This window comes from Mustela nigripes, chromosome 1 (assembly GCF_022355385.1).
Source record: "Mustela nigripes isolate SB6536 chromosome 1, MUSNIG.SB6536, whole genome shotgun sequence".
Classification (NCBI taxonomy): domain Eukaryota; kingdom Metazoa; phylum Chordata; class Mammalia; order Carnivora; family Mustelidae; genus Mustela; species Mustela nigripes.
Genome location: NC_081557.1, coordinates 239504981 through 239525595, shown reverse-complemented (window position 1 = coordinate 239525595; position 20615 = coordinate 239504981).

Genomic DNA, 20615 nt, shown 5'->3' with positions numbered 1-20615 from the left:
CTGCCAAGTTCTCTTCCAAATGTAATCTTCAACTGAAAAGAAAAGGGGCCACCTGGGTAGCTTGGTCATTTAAGCATCTGCCTGAAGCTCAGGTCATGTACCCAGCCAGGGTCCTGAGATCGAGCCCTGCATGGGGCTCCCTGTTCAGTGAGAAGTCTGCTTTTCCCTCTCCCTCTACCCCTCCCCCTGCTCATGCTCTCTCTCTCTCTGTCTCTCTCAAATAAATAGATAACATTTTTTAAAAAGGAAGAGAAAAAAAAAAGCCCATATATTCTCTTCCCTATCAAAGACTTCAAGATCAATAGGGATATAGTTCATGTTTATTGTGCCTGAATTATGAAGTCCTTCATAAACTAAAAGAAGCAGAGTATGGTCGAGTGGCAGCCTTTCCATGTATCTCTGATCACATTCAGAAGGTGGCATCTCAGATTTTCAACTGCATCTTGCTGGTTTCATACCTTTTAACATTCCATGTCTTCCACTTGTATTCGCAAGATTTATTACAGCTGATGGTGTATAGGAATCCTCTTTATTGTTGTTCAGATGTGATATCAGAAGTTCTGAATTAATGCTGTCTGGGAAGAGGTCATAAGTTTCATTTAGCTAAAATGGTCCTAAATTTACTCTCTTTTTTTTCTCCTTCCATCACCCTGTTCTGCTTTTCATCTTTTCAATGCCAGTTTTCATTTCTATTCATCACCTTTGAATTCCCTTGACTTTCTGGCTTCCTTCCTAGATTTGGTTTCTGTGTAGAATCTTTTCTGTTGTTTCTAGGAAGGCAGAGTCTCTGCAAGAATTTCTCCAGCCTTTACATTTCTTGAATACAGATGTCGATTTGCATCAGTAACAGAACTGGTCACTTCCTCCCGTAAGAAGTCAAACATGTTTCTCTCAAAAAGGTCCCACGTGAACTTCTGGGGTTTCAGTTTGAACAGTTTTCCCGAACTTTCCCATAAAATTCCACAAGAATTTTGTTATACATTTTGCTGCTGGGCTCTTGGGAAGCTGACCGGGAGGTCTTCTTGGTCATTCTTCATAATCGCTCCATAGCCCACATGGTTGCCCTGTGTTACGTCAGTGATTCTCAAAATTGAGGATACATCAGAATCCACCTAGAAGGTTTTTTAGATAGATTCTGAATCAGTGGCTATAGGGTGGAGCTTGAGAATTTCTATTTCCAACAAACTCCCAGGTGATATGCTATTGGTCAAAGACTTCACTTTTGGGAGATACTGAATCATAGGATCTAGAACTCATTAGCATACCATGCAGTCAGGGCCTGACTGTTCTAGAGTGTGGGAGAATCCACAGTGCTCCTTAATGAGTACTGAGTCAGTGTGTATTTTCTGCTACTGTGTGTAACTTCTGCTACAGAAGTCTGTTTCTCAGATTTCTTGGAGCAGGTAGAGGTAGTTTCTATAACTGCATTCCTAATCTTCCTATAATCTAACAACTTCCATAGGTCAGTTCACAATTTTCTTCCTTAGTTTAGGTATCGATTCTTCAAGGAGTACAGATGAGGCAAGTATATCCCACTGAGAAATGTTCTCAGTCCTTTTCCAGTCTCTGCATATATATGGAACCCCTTCTAATCCTAGATGACTTTGTTTATAGGTAGGAGTCAAACAAAATAGCACATTCGCAAATGGATTTCTTACATTCATTTCATTGCAAAATGCCTCACTCACTTTTCCTCCAAATTCCAGTACTAGCTTTTGACAGCTTTAGGCATATGTGTATGTGTTTGGTGACTTCAGGGATGTATTAATACTGGCAAACTCAAGCAGTTTGTATGTAATTTGCATTCTAAAAAGCTGCGCAGAGAATTCCATTATGGGCCTCACTCAACTGATACAGCCCCAGGACAGCAAGTTCAAGACTCAGCTAGCAGTCTACATGAGAGCTCCTTCCAGAAACTAACACCAGTGAATATACGAATACTTTATTGAGAGATCAAGAGCTTTCTAAACTCGAAAAACAGTATGAAAGACTTTCAAACAGCAGCATTAACTTACATAGTGAACATTGTCATGCTTTCATAATTGTGTTTATTTTTATTTTGAAAAAACTGAAAGGAGTTTTAAAAAATTAGTGAACCATAATTAATCAGCAGGATACCATCATCTATTTTCTCTATTTTGCTTTTATTGTCCTTTTTCATCAGTATGGCAGTAAACGTTACTAACAATTCTTCAGCATTTATTATTAGCAGAGATTTTCGCTGAGCAATTTGTGCGTATTATCATGTAAGCCTTACAAAAATCCTACGAGGCTGATCCTATCCATATTTTGCAGGTGAAAAATTCAAGCTTTAGATTCAGTAAATTGTCCAAGGTCACAAGCTACTAAATAGCAGCAAAATGGGGATTTGAGCCAGATCGGATTCCCAACCTCGACCTTTAATCACTTTGCTGTGAGCATCACAGTAGTGTCCCTGACCACTCTATCAACTTTTTGGCACTGCTTCTAGGCTTTCCTAGGGTTCTTATATAGCAAGAGCCAAGACATGTGGAGGGTATTTGGGTTCTCCTGTAGTCTAAGCTATCGTAGGAACCAGGCAGTCAATGGCATTGGCTGAATTATGGAATACAGGAGAATTGGCAGCAGTTCCAAATAAGAAAATCCTGACTCTGGAAATTTTGTGGCCATGGGAGCCTGTTTTCTAGATACTTTTGAGCATGTTGAGGTAGTTTCTATAACTGTGTTCTTAATCTTCCCATAATCTAATAATTTCTGTAGGTCAGCGACACATTTTTTTTCTTTTCTTATTATTTCTCCCCCCAACCCCCGCTTTTTTTTTAAACAGAGAACAGAGAGAATTGAAACAACTGTCAAGGTAGCCCATTTTAATCCAAAACGATTTTCTTTTCTCTGCCTGAACTTTTATCATTTAAACTTAACCTACACTTATTTTGTCTTAATGATTTTTCTCTCTGTGTGATTGAAGCCAGACTTATGAATTTAAATATATCACCATTTATAAAATTCAGAAGTTTCACAAAATGATTCCTTATATGGATCAACTATTTCTAGTTTCCAACAAGAAGATTACAGTAGCAATAGTCTTTCTCAATCTCAGTAAGCATAAAGGACTAGTAAGGATGCAAAATTGGGTATTCACACCCATGAACAGAAATAAAATGATACTTCTTTGTCAGATTAAAAGTTTCTTAAGACCTGAAATCCTGTTCTATGTTTTATTTATAAATCTCAAATGGATGGAGGCCTGTAATATATACAAGACCCATCACTGAAGGTGACATGAATGTTGATTTAGGAAAAAACTATAAGTACAATACAATAATAATGTTGAGAGCAGCCTTGGCCTTCCATTATGAAGTACTTTCACATAGATTACCCAATTTGATCCGAATATAAAACTGACTCTGAGATCATGACCTGAGCTGAAATCAGGAGTCAGATACTTAACTAACTCAGCACCCCCAGGGGCCCTTCTACATTTTTTAAAATGTTATTTTCTTAGTGGTGGTCCTGAGAATTACCACTAACCACTTTATTTATAATAATCTAGTTTTGATTAACAGCAACTTAGTATGAATGGGGAGGGGGTTTGGGAGAAGGGGGTGGGATTATGGACATTGGGGAGGGTATGTGATTTGGTGAGTGCTGTGAAGTGTGAAGTGTGTAAACCTGGTGATTCACAGACCTGTACCCCTGGGGAAAAAAATATATGTTTATAAAAAATACAAAATTAAAAAAAAAAAAAAAAAAACAAAACTCTGCTCCTATAGAACTTCCTTTTCTCAACCTCTTTATGCTACTATTTTCACAAATTATATCTTTGTACTTTGAGGACCCATCAACAGAGATTTATAATGAACGCATTACACAATTGTATTTTAAATAATATTGGTCAAAAATTTTAAAAAACACTAATTTTTAAACTATTTATCTTTGTATTACCTATGTAGTTATCTTTATTGATATTCTCTATTTCCTCGTGTGGGTGTGAGTTACTGTCAAGTGTCCTTTCGTTTCATTTTGGAGGACTCCCTTCCATTATTTCTTATAAAGTACATAAAATAACAAGAAATTATCTCATTTAAAAAAAATCTGGATGTATCTTAATTTCTCTTTCCTTTTTGAAAGTTTACTGTGGTTGACTTTTTTTTTCCCCCTTTCAAGTACTTTGAATATATCATGCTATCTTCTGGCCTCCGTAGTTTCTGATACGAAATAAGTTGTTGGGGTACCTGTGTGGTTCAGTTGGTAAACATTTGTCAGGTTACCATCTTGGGATCATGGAATGGATGGTGGTCGTGGGATGGAGCCTAACATGGGGTGGGAAGCAGGGAGTCTGCCTCTCCCTCGCTCTCTGCCCCTGCTCAAGCTCTCTCAAAACTCTCTCTCTCTAATAAGTAAATAAAAACTTTAAAAAAAGAAATGAGTTGTTAATCTTATTTAGGATACCTTGTATTTGGTAAGTCATCGCTCTTACTGTTTTCTAGATTCTCTTACTGTCTTTGGTTTTCAAAAGTTTCTTTATGGTGTGTTTAGGTATGAATCTCTTTGAGTTTACCATGCTTGGACTTTATTGAACTTATTGGACATGTAGATTAATTTGAAAACATGATTTCTGAATGGATTTAATGCCAAGTTGGAATCCAGTGTTTTTGCTTCTTGCTTGTTTTTATTAACACTATTTTTTAGGGTATTTTTATGTTCACAGCAAAATTAACTGGAGTATAGAGACTTCCCAGGTTCATCCTGCCCCCACACATGCATGGCTTCCCCTATTATCAACATCCTCTATCAAAATGTCATTTTTGTTATAATTTCTGAACATTGATACATCATAATCACCCAAACTCCAGAGTTTACACTACAGTTCACTTTTGGCATTGTATATTCTATGGATTTGAATGACTGTATAATGATATATCACTTACATTATGGTGCCTTACAAAATATTGTGACTACCCTAGGAATCTTCTGTGTGCCACCTGATGTCCCTTCTCAGCTTTCAACCCCTGGAAACCACTGATCTTTTTACTGTCTCCATAGTTTTGCCTTTTCCAGAATGTCACATAGTTGGAAATACAGCATACAGCATGTATATGTTCAGATTGGTTTCTTTTTTCTTAGTAATATGCATTTAAGTTAACAGGTTTCTTTTCATGGCCTGATAGCTAATTTCTCTTTAATGCTGAATAATATTCATTGATCTGGACATTCCATAGTTATTTGTCTATTCACCTACTGAAGGACATCTTGGTTGCTACTAGTGAACATTGGTGCACAGGGTTTTGTGTGGACATAGGTTTTCAACACCTTTGGATAAATACCAAGGTGTGCAATTGCTGGATCCTATGGTAAGAGTATGTTTAGTTTTATAAGAAGCTGCCAAACTGCTTTCCAAAGTGGCTGTACCATTTTGTGCTCTTACCAGCAACAAGTGAGAGTCCCTGTTGCTCCACATCCTTACTAGTATTTGGTTTTGTCAGTGTTTCAGACTTTGGCCATTCTACTAGATGTGTAGCGATATCTCATTCTTGTTTTCATGTGCTTTTTTTTTTTTTTTTTCGTGTTTTTTTTTTTTTTTTTTGGTTTTTTTTTTTTTTTTTTTTGCAATTTGTGTATCTTCATGGTGAGGTGTCTGTTAAAAATCTTTGGCTCATTTTCAAATCAGGTTGTTTATTTCCTTATTGCTGAGTTTTAAGTGTTCTTCCTATATTTTAGCTAACAGTCCTATATCAGGTGTATATACTTTTTAAAATATTCTATTTATTTATTTAAGAGAGAGAAAGAGAGAGAGTGAGCAGAAGGAGAGGGAGAAGCTGACTCCCTGAGCAGGGAGCCTGATGCGGGGCTCAAACCCAGGACCCTGAGATCATGAACCAAGGCAAACACTTAACTGACTGAGCCACCCGGGTGTCCTCACATGTATGTTTTGAAAATATTTCCTCCTTGTTTATGAATTATCCTCTCATTTTATTGATATTGTCTTTCAGAGAACAGAAGTTTTTAATTTTAATGAAGTCCAGCTTATTAATTATTTCTTTCATAGATTGTGTCTGTGGTGTTGTATCTAAAACACCATCACCATACCCAAGGTTATCTAGGATTTCTCCTATGTTATATTCTAGCAGTTTTATAGTTTTACACTTTACATTTAGGTCGGTGATCCATTTTGAGTTATATTTTGTGAATAGTGTAACTTTTTGCGGCTAGATTTTTTTTTTTTTTTGCATGTGTTTGTCTAGTTGTTCCAGCATTTGTTGAAAACACTATTTTTGCTCCAATATATTACCTTTGGTTTTTTGTAAAAAAATTTATCAATATATTGGGGCGCCTGGGTGGCTCAGTGGGTTAAAGCCTCTGCCTTCGGCTCAGGTGATGATCCCAGGGTCCTGGGATCTAGCCCCACATGGGCTCTCTGCTCAGCATGAATCCTGCTTCCTCCTCTCTCTCTCTGCCTGCCTCTCTGCCTACTTGTGATGTCTCTCTGTCAAATAAATAAATAAAATCTTAAAAAAAAATTCATCAATATATTTATGTTGGTCTACTTCTGGGCTCCCTTTTCTGTTTAATTGATATTCATCTATTTTTTTGTTAACACCTATTGTCTCAATTACTGTAGCTTAATCCTAAGGCTTGAGGTCAAGAGGCAAGGGTCCTCCAACTTCGTTCTCTTTTAATAAATTAATATTTTAACACAAATTTGAAATATTTTTAGGCATTATTTCTTCAAATATTCTTTCTCGTACCTTTTCTCTCTCCTCTTCTTCCATAACTCCTATTATTTCTATTTTGGTTCACGTGTTAGTATCCTGCAGGTCTCTTAAGATCTGTTCATTTTCTTCATTCTTTTATCTTTTTATTCTTCACACTGGATAATATCTTCAAGTTTTCTGCTTCCTTTTTCTATCTAATTGAATCTGTTGTCTGTCCGGTATTTGAATTTTTCATTCAAATTATTGTACTTTTCAACCACAGAATTTCTGTTTGGTTTCTTTTTATTATAGTTCTTATCTTTTTATTAATATTCTATTCATTAGAATAGCTCTGAGTGTTATATGCAACTAATGAATCATTGAACACTACATCAAAACTAATGATGTACTGTATGTTGGCTAATTTAATTTAAATTAAAAAATATTCTATTCATTAAATATTAGAATGATAATTATAACATTTCCCTTTATTTCTTTAGACAAGGTTTCCTATAAGTCTTTGGGTGTACTTGAAATAGCTGATTTAGGGGCGCGTGGGTGGTTCAATGGGTTAAAGCCTCTGCCTTCGGCTCAGGTCATGATCCCATGGTCCTGGTATTGGGCTCCGCATCGGGTTCTCTGTTCAGCAGGGAGCCTGCTTTCCCCCACCCTCACCTGCCTCTCTGCCTACTTGTGATCTCTATCAAATAAATAAAGAAAAAATCTAAAATAAATAAATAAATAAAAATAAAAATAAAATAGCTGATTTAAAGCTTTTGCCTATCCAAATACCATGACTCTATTCATAAATAGAATCTAATGGGCACCTGGGTGGCTAGGTCAGTTGAGCATCTGCCTTTAACTCGGGTCATGATCCTGGGGTTCTAGTGTCAAGCCCTGTCTCAGGCTCCCTGCTCCTCTCTCTCCCATTTTTCCTGCTTGTATTCCCTTTATCACTCTCTTTCTGTCCAATAAATAAATAAAATAAATAAAATAATCCAAATCTAAATTTTGAATATAAAAAGATGAATGAACATAGGAGCAAAATCAGAACTATAAATACAGAGAAAAAACTAATGGCTTCCAGAGGGGAGGGAGGTAGGGGGTTGGGCAAAATGGGAGAAGGAGAGAGGGAGATACAGGCCTCCTGTTTTGGAATGAGTAAGTCCTGAGGATAAAAAGCAGAGCATAAGGAATACAGTCAGTGATACTGTAAGAGCAATGTAATGAGACAGAAGATGACTACACTTGTGGTGAACATAGTAATATATAAACTTGTCAAATTACTAAGTGGTACACCTAAAACTAATGTAACATTGTGTATCATCTACACTAACTACAATTATAATATATAATTATTAAATATAATATATTTAATTTTATTAAATATATGTATTTATATATAAATATATATAATTGTGTGTTTATTTTAATATTTTAGCTATTAAATATACCATATATTTATATGATATTAAATATATCATATAAATATATGATATATATTAAATATTTCATATATTCAAAAGATAAAATATTAAACACACACAATTAATTAAATATGTAAAGTAAATCAAATATACAATATATAATTAAATATATTTATTTATTAAATACGTAAATTAAATATATAAAATAATATACATATAATAAAATAAAACTTTCGTCTAATAATTCCAAGGTTTAAACTTTGTCACAGAGTTTCTATTCATTGTTTCTTTTTCCCTCCTATGTATAGGCCACTGTTGACTGTTTCTTTGCTTGTTTTCTAATTTTTTGTTCAAAATTGGACATTTTAAATCTATGATTTGGGGTGCCTGGGTAGGTCAACCGTTAAGCGGCTGCCTTCTGCTCGGGTTGTGATCCCAGGGTTCTGGGATCGAGCCCCCAGTGGGGCTCCCTTCTCAGAGGAAAGCCTGCTTCTTCCTCTCCCTCTGACTGCTGTTCCCCCTGGACGTGCTCATGCTTGCTTTCTCTCTCTTTGTGTCATATAAATAAATAAAATCTTTAAAAAAAATTTAAAAAAAATGATATGATTCGATAACTCTGAAAATCAGATTCTCCCCCCTCCCCTGGGTTTGCTGCTTCCTGTTGTGGCTGTAGTTTGTTTATTGACTTTCCTAAACTAATTCTGTAAATTACATGTCTTTGCTGTATGTTGCCACCGAAGTCTAATCAGTTAGCTTAGGATCAGCTAATGATTAGACAGAGATTCCTTTAAATATCTAGGACCAATAAATCTCCCCTTTTTTTCTTTCTGCGGGTTCTGTGTGCATGTTAGGACCTGTCTTCTATCTCAGTTACCCAATTTACAGCTCTGACTTGGCCTTCCTTTCCTGCTTGCAGACCCTCAAGATCAATCAGAGGTGAGAGCTGAGGGACTTCTCAGATTCTTTCTGAGTATGCGAACAACTCTACACTTGCGTGTAGCATTCTCAATTTCCAGGAATATGTTGGAGCTTTTCAAATCCTCTGTGGACATCTCCTTTCTCAACTTTTCCTTTTAAACTTATTGGTTATTATGTTATTTCCTCCAGCTGTTACCTGTTGCCTCAGGCAGTAGGGATGATTAAAAAAACCCAACAAATGGCCTCTGGGAAGAAGCTTTTAGCACAGGGTAAGTTCAGCTGAGGTCAATAAAGGCAAGTTTTCAAGTGGGATCTTTCAGGGAGCCACTAGTTGGGGCAAATAATGACTCCTCTTTGGGAATGAGGTCTTGAAAGAATTCCAACACTGTTCTGCTCCCTCTGGTACTGTGAATGGTGGATTGTATTTTAAAGGCTGACGTGATACCAGGGAGTTAGGAGGTGGAACAGGACTAGGTGCGGCCAGTGAAAAATGTCAAAATCTCACTGTTCTTACTGAGTTTTAGCTGAATTTCTCCACTAAATTCACCCCATCCTCTGGACTGTTAAAAGCTTTTGCTTAATATCCAGGGTTTTAAAAAACCTGATTCTAAAAAAAAATTGATTCTGATAATTTTTCCAGTTATTTTATTCCTTTTATTGGAGGGGAAGCTCTCCAATGTCCTCACTCCACTACTTTCACTATGCCCCCCTCAGAACATTGGTTCTTAAGCTTTTAGTTGTTGGTGGTTTTATTATTCTGGGATCTTTTTGTGGATCTCATTAAAAGCTATGGTTATAATTATGAAAAAAATCCATGAATGCACTCAGTCTACTTTGGACAACATTCCACTGGGTTTTTTAATACATTGAGTACAACCATGGATCTCTCACCAGAAAATTCTGAGGTTAACAACCCCTGTTATAGAGCCTCTTCTTCTTGAGCCAACATCTAACCTGCCTACAAAGAACTCTAGGACAAATTATTCCAGAAGCCTAATAGCAAATTTAGTAAGGCATATCTAATAGATAAATTCAATCTTAAGTGTCAATTTTCTTATCTGGAAAATCATACCTCATAAGATTGTTGTGAGGATTGCCTGTGAAAACTAATATGATATTGCTTAGAGTAGTGTCAGATACTTCATACATTTTAACCATTACTAATTTTGTTCCCTTCTCCTTGTTTTCATTCTGTTACTCCTTTACTGCATCCTTGAGGAAATTCCTTTGAAGAGCACCACATTTGTGCTCATACTTTTAGGTGTTTTTGGAGGTATATTTTTACTTTTACTAACATACTAGCATTTTGTTGGAGGAAGTATTTGAATAGCAATCACTGTTATAAAGCAGGAAGAGTTATTTAACCACAAGATATGACCTCAGTTGGAAAGGTGACAAGTCTAAATATAAATATAGAAAAGTGAAAAAGGAAAGAATTATGGATGACTGTGTCAGAATGCTATCCACCTGGACGAAAGGTTGAACAAGTTTGATTTCTATAATGTTTTTCTTTAAATTATCTTGTTTTCTCAGATATTTGTTAGGTAAAGTCCAGACCAAATTATATTACATAAAGTACATTCCCATTAAAAAGCATTTTGTGAAACCATAAGAAACTCTTAATCTCAGGAAACAAACTGAGGGTCGCTGGGGGCAGGAGAGAGATAGGGTGACTGAGTTAGGACATTGGGGTGGGTATGTGCTATGGTGAGTCCTGTGAACTGTGGAAGACTGATGATTCACAGACCTGTACCCCTGAAGCAAATAATACATTATATGTTAATAAAATTTTTTTTAAAGACCACATACTAAAACCAAAACAAAATAAAACATTTTGTCAGATGTTGGTGATAATACGAAAACGTTTTTTCACATAAAGATTCAAAGTATTTGATAAGCAGAAGGGAAGTAATACAAATGAAAAACTAAAGTCTCAAATTCAACTTAAGCTCTTAAAAACTGTGACTTCTCAAGGTCAGTCATCATAATTGCTGCCAGGGCTTAGTTATAGGGTAGATGTGTCTTCTTGAATAAATTACAAAATGGAATGAGTCCAAAGCCAAATCTGAGTAGTGTCTGTGAAACACCTACATGTTTCTTGTGAGGTACTAATACAGCACACAGAGACAAAGATGTGGAAACCTTCAGAAGTTTATCATCATTAGGTAACAACGACTGGACAGATGCTAAATATATATTATACATCTCTCTTAAGAATATTGGGTGTGTTTCAGAAAGTTAGTAAGACAAAGGGTGAAGGGAATGAAATACCGTGAAGTTCTCCCTCACTTAGGACCTCTCTGTAGTCTGCAGGGTCCCAGATTGGTGTATTGGGAGGTCCCTGATGCACAATGAGTAGATAGTTATTAGCTAAGATGTTTCAAATAATGTAGAATAACGATCACTTTATTGCTCAAGGTCAGTTTAAAAAAAGGACAACCATGAGCAACATACCACAGTGACAATGAAATTTTATGTCATAACTTGCTAAAGTGTGAGAGAATGCCACAGACACTTTATATGTAAATGAATTTATCTCCCTTGACTATTGAAAACCTTTTGTTATTATCTTTAAATTTCTAGATTTTATCTTCATACATTGTATTTACTGATTTTTTTCTTGTTTATTCTTGGTGAAGGACATTGAAATAGAGGTGTAAAAACTTTGTAAATCACATTTCTTTTTTGTCTGGGTGATTCCAAACTTTAGATTCTAATTTTGTATATGAGGACGCCAAGAATCTATGTTAAGAATCAAAAGTAACTTCAATTAAGACATACAAAGATTTTGGACTTTATAAAATACTCCTAGTTGGGGTGCCTGGGTGGCTCAGTGGGTTAAAGCCTCTGCCTTCAGCTCAGGTCATGATCCCAGTGTCTTGGGATTGAGCCCCACATCGGGTTCTCTGCTCCGCAGGGAGCCTGCTTCCTGCTCTCTCTCTGCCTGCCTCTCTGCTTACTTGTGATCTCTGTCAAATAAATAAATAAAATCTTAAAAAAAAATACTCTTGGTTACTTCTATAAAACGTGATTCAGATAATTTAACTTTTTTTTTTTTTTTCTAAGTTAAACCCTTGTTGAGGGTGGGCTAGTTCATTTACGAATTTTGAAAGCTTGTCTAGGTGGTTTTATAATTAGGTCCTTCCAGGTAGCAGGAAATTTTGCTTTGCCTTCTCATTTAACAGCTGTGTTCCCAGCTGGGTCTGTTTGTTATAAATGAAAATGGCTCTTTAAATTTACATTCTCTGCATGACCAAGGTTGGCATCAGATGCAGCTTCTGGTTGATGCCAAAGATAAGCACCAAAGGATGTCAGATTGAAACTCTGGATCATAGTGTGTTTGACGGCATTATCAACTACAACTGTATATTTCTATTAAAACCAAGTGATGTGACCAGCAGATCTTTGAAAAGTGAATTGCTTCCAGTCTTTGTTTTTGTAATGTGATTGAGATGAATCCCCCCTTGGTATGTCTATGGGGCGTGATGAACTATGAAATATGTAAGAATAGATGTTGTGGCAACACAGGACACTTGTTGACCCAAGTGATGATAATACTTTGTTTCAGGCCATAGGCTGATGGAGGAAGTGAATAATTACTTCAAATAGTACCCATTAAACATCATAGAATGAAACCCACTAACATGGAAAAAAAGGAAAGAAAGAAAAGAAAAGAAAAGAAAAGGAAAGGAAAGAAGAAAGAAGGAAACATATGTGTTATTAAAATGTATATATATATATTGTGAACTTCTCTAGGGAGAAAACTCTCTAGTTTTTTAGTTTTTTTTTTTTTAATTATTTCTGAGATTCTGAATGTAATCCAGAAATGGTTGAAAACCACGTCTATAGAGTATATTTTTCTCTAGCTCATTTTGGTAACATTTTTAATTGAATGATAATTAATTGAATGACACACATGTTTAATTAAATGTACAACCTGAAGTCGGTCGTTTCACCTCTACTTGGCACTCTGTAATCACAAAGTAGCAGATGAAAAAACTCCTTATTTGTTCTCTTTCTGATTTCATCATCCATTATTCTGTTTGTACAAACTGGGGAAATTTTGAATATTGAATAAACCTAATTGAAATAAAGGGAGATATAATTTAATTATCCTTTCAATGAAATGCTAAACAGGTACTGGTTTTTTAGCAGAATTTTTGGATTAATAACTAATGTCATTTTTCACTTTTTCTCTTTTGTCATTGCACAGTTGGATGATAAAGTTTGAAAATACCTTACTGGGATTTCTAGCAGAAGCTAGGTTTTGTTTTTTAAGATTTCCTTTCTTTCTTTATTTGACAAAGAGAAAGATAGAGAGAGGGAGAACACAAATGGGCCAAGTGGCAGACATAGGGAGAAGAAGAAGTAGGCTCCCCCTGAGCAGAGAGCCCAACATTGGGCTTGATCCCAGAACTCTGGAATCATAACTTGAGCTGAAGGCAGCCACTTGCTTAATAGACTGAGACACCCAGGCACCCCAGAAGCTAGTGTTTTTATTTTATTTAATTAATTAATTTATTTTTAAATAGGAGCGGCTTAAAAAAAATAGAAATGACTTAAAACATAAGAAAAGAGATGAAATTTTAGGTCATGTGACCATTTCTGTGCATTTATCTTCCAGCATTGAGATCAGATCCTTAGAGACATGATCTCATTTTTCCTGGCTTAATCTAGGCAAATAAAATTAGTACTCCCAGTTCAACTTTCTATTTCATTTGCATTAATTGAAATTCTATCACAAGACCCCATTTAAAAGTTAGCACCTGCATACTTCATTAAGACCCTCAAAAGGACATTATTGATTTATAATACTTCACCAAAATCATTTGTAAATTAGAACATACACCCTTTATATCTGTCACTAATATTGGTTCTGCTCTTACACAGGATGTAAGAGGAAGCAGTAAATTATTCAGTCAAATCTTTTACTTTCAGAATTTTAAGAGTTGTTAGAAAATTCCACTCCGTTGAAGTTAATTCTTGTTGCTCTGTTTAGTCTTCCTTGCATTAGTAATTTATGTTTTTGGTGATTTGTCTTGTGCTAGGTAAGCGCTCTACATGCAGATTTTAATTTAATTCTCATCACATGTACAAGAGGTTGGAGATACTGTCTTTATTCCCCAGGTGAGAAACTGAGACTGAGAGTAGACAAATCACTTTGCCTAGATTACATAGATGGTGAGCAGTGAGATCAGACTGATGACAGACCACAAGCTCTTAGCTATGACCTTATACAGTCCATCCTCACTATTCTTGGATTTCATATTGAATTCCTCTATTTGTTAATATTCATTTCTGACTCTCACATCAATACTTCCCACCCTTTTGTGGTCATTTGAAGACATGTGCAAAAGATCCAAACTTTATATTCCCACACATGCACACTTCCAGCTGAGGTCCAACAAAGTGACACTCGGCCTTTTTTCATACTGTAAATAGGTATCCTTCTCATGATCTATTTAATGCCATAGTTTTTAAATTTTTGTGATTTTTATTGGTAAGTTCTCTGTTAAAATGGCATCCAAACAGAGGTGCCGAAATGCTGCCTAGTGTTCCAGAGGGTAAGAAGGTTGTGCTGTGCTTTCCAGACAAAATACATGTGTTGGATCAGCTTCATTTAGGTATGCGTTTTAGTGCTGTAGGCCATGAGTTCAATGTTAATGATTCAACCATATCTATGGATTGAAGTGTCTTTAAAAAGAACACATATAAAAGAATATTAGGTATTGCTCGAAATAAAAAAAAAATAAAAAAAAAAAAATAAAAAAAAAAATAAAAAAAAAAAAAAAAAAAAAAAAAAAAAAAAAAAAAAAAAAAAAAAAGAATATTAGGTATTGCTCGGTTGACAAAAAGGTTGTGACCAAAGTCTTATAGGAAACTAACCCAGGAACAATGGTTCAGCGTTTGCTTATTTATTATTCACAGTTACTATATAGAACAAAGCTATCACGAATAATGAGAATCAACTGTATTACCCTTCAATAATAATAATCAGTTTTTATAGAAGACTTAAAGGTCTACATCCATTATTTAGTTTCATTTTCCCCCAAGTATTTTTATCGCCATTTTTGAGATGAGGCATTGAGGTATGATAGTCACCCAGTTAGCAGGTGACTGTATGATATTCAAATCAGCCTGTTTTGAGAGCTGGCATACTTTACTGTCTTGTTATATAACTCGGTCACTAACCTTATTTGTTAAAATTTCCAAATAAAAGTACTAATCTACATCTTAAATCATCATGCTTTATAGTTGTTCTATGCAGCACATGATTCTATAATATTAAAAAAAAAAAGAAACCAGGAGAACAAAACAATAAATTTCTGTTTAACAAAATAATAAGAACAGTAATAGCTATGCATTTATGCTAGAAGAGCCCTATGTATTTTCTGAATATGTGGCTATTTTTGTGCAATAATTTTAGAATGACAAAAGTCCTCTACCCTCCTGATCGTTTTCATTCCACAATCTTCTTTTTTAGTTCCAGATTCAAATGAAATTCCCTGTAAGGAGTAAAAACCTTCCCACTTTTCTTCTAATAAAAACCATTAAGTGGAGTTTAAGTTGTAGCCCTTTCCTAACCTGAGGGAATTAGAATTTAAGGGATGCAGGCAGCATAAGACACTGCAGGGCCAAGCTGGGTTGGGGGTTACAGAGCAAGAGCAGCTATCTTGTAATTTTCCAGGACTAAAGTGCAGCAGGTGGGTGGGCTAGAGGTGGAAGAGCTGGAGATAGAAGGGTTAATGAGCTGTTTTTATCAAAGACCTGCTTTTACCTTGGGTTGACTCTGATTAATTGGAGTACTAACCCTTCTTCTGCCTTTCTCTGACCTCCATAATCACCCACGATAGCTACCGGAGCTGTGTTTTTCAACTTATGATGCTTGAACTACCTTCATCTGAAGTACCTGAGATATGAAGAATGCATCTTTGTGAACTAACACAAAGTGAATTGTGATTTCTGTGGGTGGGCCTGGCACTCTCAGATGAGAAACTTGTAGGGTAGGGTAGGGTAGGGTAGCAAATGACAGAGGTAATGAAAAAAAAAAAAAAAAAAGCAACTTAGAGGCAGAATGCTTGAACTGAAGCCCAGAATGTATCACTTACTAGGTATATAACCATGGAGCAATATACTTAATGCCTCACTGAACCTCACGCAGTCCATCTCTAAAATGGGGATAACAACCAAAACAATACCAATAGCTATCTTAAGGCTTTAAATAAAACGAAGCAAGTAAAAATGTTTTGTAAGATTCTTTATTAACAAAAATAATGTGATATTATTCTTTTTTAAGATTTATTTTTAGGGACACCTGGGAGGCTCACTCAGTTGGGAGTCTGCCTTCTGCTCAGATCATGATCCCAGGGTCCTGGAATCGAGTTCCACATTGGGCTCCTTGCTCAGTGGAGAGTCTACTTCTCCCTCTGCCTACTCTGCCTGCTCTGCCTGCAAAGCCTGCTGCTGTCCCTGCTTGTGCTCATGCTCTCTTTCTATTTCTCTCTCTCTCCCTCTCTAACAAATAAATAAATATAATCTTTTTAAAAAGATTATATTTTAAATTAACTAATTAAATGAATTAAAATGTTTATCATAACTTAGAAAGACTTTATATTCCAAGTCTGCATTACCTTGGGGAGAAATAGGTATTTGCTTTACATGGGGAAGGAATATGGTACAGTATGGAATACAATGATGGCTTGTCCTCCCCCTGGGGATCTTTCTCTCTCATCTGCGACAAATGCTAAAATCATATTATAGAGAGTTTTTATTCTAACCTCCTTTAGAATGCAAATGCTACTTGGGAGAAGAGATGGTTTGAATCTAAATTATTAATGAGGACCTGGAGATGCCAGGGCCAAGAAAGAATACCTTAGGGTCTGAAAGGAGCCTTCTAGGTGGCATACAATAAATCTTGCCTACTTCAAACATGGTCTCTTTCTTTGTGAATTCAATGACCAGAAAATAACCAATCAGCTAGTATGTACACACACGTAAACACACACACACACCCTGTGGTGGAAGTTAGAAAGAGGTAATTAGAAAGCATTAGAGGAAATGGACAAATCATGTCTGTAATTAACTCAAAGCAGAGAAGGAGAAGGAAGAATTGCAGCCAATGCCAAGATATGCACAAAATGCTTAACTTTAGATGTCATGATATAAGAATGATGGGGATAAAATTACAGAGAGCCAAAGCGATGTTACTCTTATGCATTTCCTTTGTCAGTTGATGGCTAGCTGTGACTAATGTCAAACTCAGAGTGGTAAAAATCTGGCTTTAAAAGACTTGGCTTTGGCTTCTTCCTGTGTTTACAGTGCTCTTACGTACACTCATCTCTCATCACCTGTGACCTACCAGTGCTTTCCTGGTCAATAGCTCATTACTACCCTGCCTACCCCCCACCTCTCAGAGAGGCTTTTGGCAACTCTTAGGAGATTAACAGCCTCCCAACCTTTATGCTATCAAAACACTTTAAAAATACATATCAAACTGTATTTTTTATATTAATATTTATTTTTGTCTTCATATACATCCTTCTCTACCTCTGGAATAGGAACTCCTGGAGGTGTGCGAATCATCTGTCCGTTTTTGTGTTCTTAACCCTTATGATCAATGCATAGTATGTTTTCAAAAAATGATTGCTGAGGGAATTAACATGATTATTATTACAATTTTTAGTTTGTCAGTTTCTTTATCACTTTTCTATTCACAAATTATCAGACTCTTCCATTTTCTTTCCAGCTTACGAGTAATTCATAGTCTTACTACAAGACCTCTAGTTATTCCACTTTTCATTCTGAGGTCATAGTTAGGACTATAACATACTTTTTTGCTTCATATGAATAATTCGTTAATTTTGGCTATTATTTTTTGCCTCCTCCCATTACTGAGCTTCCTTTTCTTTATTTTAATGTCAATGAGTTCTAATTTAATTTTTTTTAATAGGAACTCCATTGGAGGTTTCTCTTTTTATCAAGGTTTTTTTCTGAATTTTCAGCCCCCTAATAAAATTATTTTCTAGAATGCCAAATAAATCTTCCTTTCGTCAAAAATTTTAGTTGCCGTGAACAAAGAAATGGCATTTTATCTTCACATATTATCTGGCTCATCATGATAAAATGACATTCTCACATTCTTTAAAAATGACACAGTAGTATAAGAAAGATTTTCCTCATTTTGAAGACTTAACAAATAAAACTGCATTATAGAAAATTAGTGGGAAATGGAAGTTTCCCATTCTGAAGAAATTTCTATAAAGTTAATTATCTCCAATATTAGCGCTTTATTCAGTCATTGAGTATACTTTTATTAGGTACTAGGCATGGATATTACAGAGATTACATTAAGATTTCTTTTTGGTAGATAGAAGATTTAAAAAAAATTAATGTCCTTATTCAAATGATACCTCTTAAAGTATTAGACTTAAATGTAACCCAATTTAGTGGTATTATTGATGTTTGTAATATGGTTTCATCTTGGATGTTACTTAATTCAGAGAATTTCTCTGAGAAGTGGTATCTGGTTTTATTTTAAAATCGAGGATACATTATAATTTGACATCCGTATACACTACAGGGTGATCACCCCCAAGATTTTAGTTATCATCCATCACTTTACAAATGACCCACTTTACCTCTTTTGCCTGTCCTTCAACTCCATTTTGCTGTAGTAGCCACCAGTTTGTTCGTTTTTATGAGTTTGTTTCTGTTTTAAAATAAGCATTTTAATCAGCTTGCTTTCCCACTTTATCTTCATAGAACTTTCATTTACTATACCCACAGGAGAAACCACATTTTCTCTCTGTTTATAAAATCTTTAAGTTTATATTTCTGTAGATTCACATCCAAAGATTACTAGACCCTACTATCGTTTTTTGTTTGTTTGTTTCAAAGGCACTGTCACAGAAGGATGTTTTATCGCCGTCTTGGTTCAGGAAAAATTTCAGTTGGATTATCCATGCATATACCTGTTAGAAGGCTTCTTCTGCGTTTGTTTCCCGTGACTTTGGAGATATTTCTAGCAAGAATTTGCTGTAGCCGAGGTCAAAGAGGTTGCTGCCTGTGTCCACAGTAGCCAAACTATGGAAAGAGCCCAGAAGTCCATCGACAGATGAATGGATAAGGATGTTGTATATATATACAATGGATTACTACTCAGCCATCAGAAAGGATGAAATCTTACCATTTATATCAATGTATATGGAGGGTATTATGCTGAGTGAAATAAGTCAATCAGAGAAAGACAAGTATATGCTTTCACTCATATGTGGAACATAAGAAACAGTGTAGATGATCATAGGCGAAGGGAGGGAAAACTGAATGGGAAATCATCAGAGAGAGAGACAAACCATGAGAGATCTCTTAACTATAGGAAACAAACTGAGGGTTGCTGGAAGGGAGGTGGGTGGATGGGTGGGGTAACTGGGTGATGGACATTAAGGAGGGCATGTGATGTGATGCGCACTGGGTGTTATATGCAACTGACAAATAATTGATCTCTACATTTGAAACTAATGATGTACTAGATGTTGGCTCACTGAATTTGAATTAAAAAAAAAAAGAAAAGAAAAGAAAAGAAAAGGAAAAGAAGGTTTCTTTGACCACCCATCACTTTCCTTTGCTTACAAGTATTTTGAGATATTGCAAGGACAGTAGGGAGATGGAGCTCTCCCTGCTGGACAGGCTTGGAGCAAAGTCCCAAGGCACAATGATCAATGGACCATATGCTGGTAGCGCTTGAATGAAAATCCTTCCTGTTTACTACTAGAAGGGGCAGTGAGATATTCCCAACACTCAGCCATTTTAGGACTTCCATTCTGAGTTCTAAGTCAACTGCCTTCAATAAAAGAACAGCAAAAACTAAAATAGTTATTTTATTAAAATCTGTCTGTGAAATTACTCTCTGAAGCATTAGCCCCATTTAGTAGGGGGTTTGGGGAATGATGGGCACAGACATCAGTACTCTTGATTGAGGCACTTACCAACTCAAGCCATTTTTGGAATGAGGTGGATTATAAAAAGGCAACCTCTTCAGTCACCTGGGTGGTTCAGTCGAGTGAGTGTCTGCCTTCAGCTCACGTCATGATCCCAGGGTTCTGGAATAGAGCCCCACCTGGGGCTCCCTGCCCAGCAGGGAGTCTGCTTCTTCCTCTCCCTTTGTTCTTCCCCTGCTGGCTTATCTCTCTCTCTCTCACAAATATATGAATAAAATCTTTAAAAAAATTTTTTTTTAAAAGGCAGCCTCTTAATTTCAGGGACCTGGGCATCACTGACATCCTCATTTGAATGAACCCCTTCAATATACTTTTGTGATGAAGTTTTATTTTTTATTTATTTGTTTTTTTTGCCTTTAGTTGCTCTAAGAGATAGGATCACAGCTGGTAGTACTGAAAACAAAGAAAATGTTGACACTAAGTAATTGTTGAGGAGGGTTAATTCATAGGGTTCTCTTAAGCATCCTCCATCCTTTCCCTGCTTCTGCTCCCCAGAAGTCTCAGTAATAATTCGGTAAGTATTTTAGGAAAGGGTCAGGAATTTTTTAAAGAATAGGTGGGGTAGAATCAGATAAATACACATATTTCTGTTCTTCTTA